We start from the raw sequence: 1,398 nt of genomic DNA on the forward strand, positions 1-1,398 counted from the left end.
TCTCAGCTACTCTTTACTTTCCTGACATTCAGCCTATAAAAGTTTGTTTGCAAGGCTCTTTCTGCAAGAAAAAGGGCTAAAATATTTCAAAGGCCAGCTTTGGTAATGCTCAAGATTTGCATTCTATTATTGTCTTCATTGAATTTCACGCTGATGAGGGATGCCAACCTCAAATCCTGTGCTTATCCATAAAACAGGAGCATTGCAGGCTGCCTAAAATTCCCTATATTGTCCTGCCAATAGCCTGGAAGTGAACTCTCTCTTATATAAACAGGATATGTGATGTTCATTACATTGAAACTACCAAAAAGGATGTCAGGTGTAGCATTGGTCTTGTGATGTGAACACTGTCCACTGGGAAAAAAGTACTGAAATTTCCAGGTCACTTAATCTAGTCCAGAGGTTTACAAACCTTTCCACAGTGAAGACCACAATGAAGAACACTGATTGCCTCATTCACCACATCCTTTATCTTTCATATTCATGACAACATGATTTATATCTTCCCTGATTCATAATCACATGACTTTGCGTTGGGAACTTCAACAAATGCTGACGTGGAAAAGTAGTACCAGGAAATGATACAATGTATTTTGTCTGCCTTTTTACTAGAGTTTAGCAGCTAAAAAAAGGAGGGGTCAGCACTATGCCCAGCCTGCTGTCTTTAGGCCATAAATTTAGAAACATCTGATTTAGACCATCCAAAGAAATTAAAAAGCAAATGTTATCTTGAGATGTTTCAGTCAAACCTAGAGGTGATGTAGAGGTGCATATTTTCATACCATGAACGAGCTCTCCTACCCCTACTTGAATTCACCCAAGTAAGCAGCATGGTCAGGGTTTAATTACATGGCAAAATAATGCAAATAAGTTACAAGATTATCTTTGCTTATTCATGTTGGAACAGTTTTCCATATTTCTTTATCTCTGGAGGGAAAAAGCATTGGTAAGTTTCAATGTATTAGACTGTTAATTGTCACAAAATTCTGAAACATTCATCAAATTTCCATTTCCAGTGATTCCTGTTAAAGAGTAGAATGAGAACTCTGGTTTCTTTTCATAAAGCAGATCATAAAATTTAACTCATTAGTCATGGTTGTCCCGGGGGGATGAACCAAGCCCCAGTGTCACGATGGGCCGGGGTGGCAATTGAACACGAAACAGGCGGGATTCTTGGCGATGAAGTACTGAGCGGCTCGGAAGCGTAATGGTTTCTTAAACAAGGTGGGTTTATTTGACTTACGCTTTTTAGGCGCAGGCACAGTAATTCTTCAGTGACAGTGGTACAATGGCATGAACAAACAACAACACAGGGGTCCGTTGGTCCACAGGGTTCTTGAGCCAAGCCCTTGCTATCTAACCCGGAGGCTAGGGGCGGCTGCCTGGCTCAATAGTCCT

The sequence above is a fragment of the Gavialis gangeticus genome, unplaced genomic scaffold (genome assembly GCF_001723915.1).
Source record: "Gavialis gangeticus isolate Ggan-Ray unplaced genomic scaffold, GavGan_comp1, whole genome shotgun sequence".
NCBI classification, from domain to species: domain Eukaryota; kingdom Metazoa; phylum Chordata; order Crocodylia; family Gavialidae; genus Gavialis; species Gavialis gangeticus.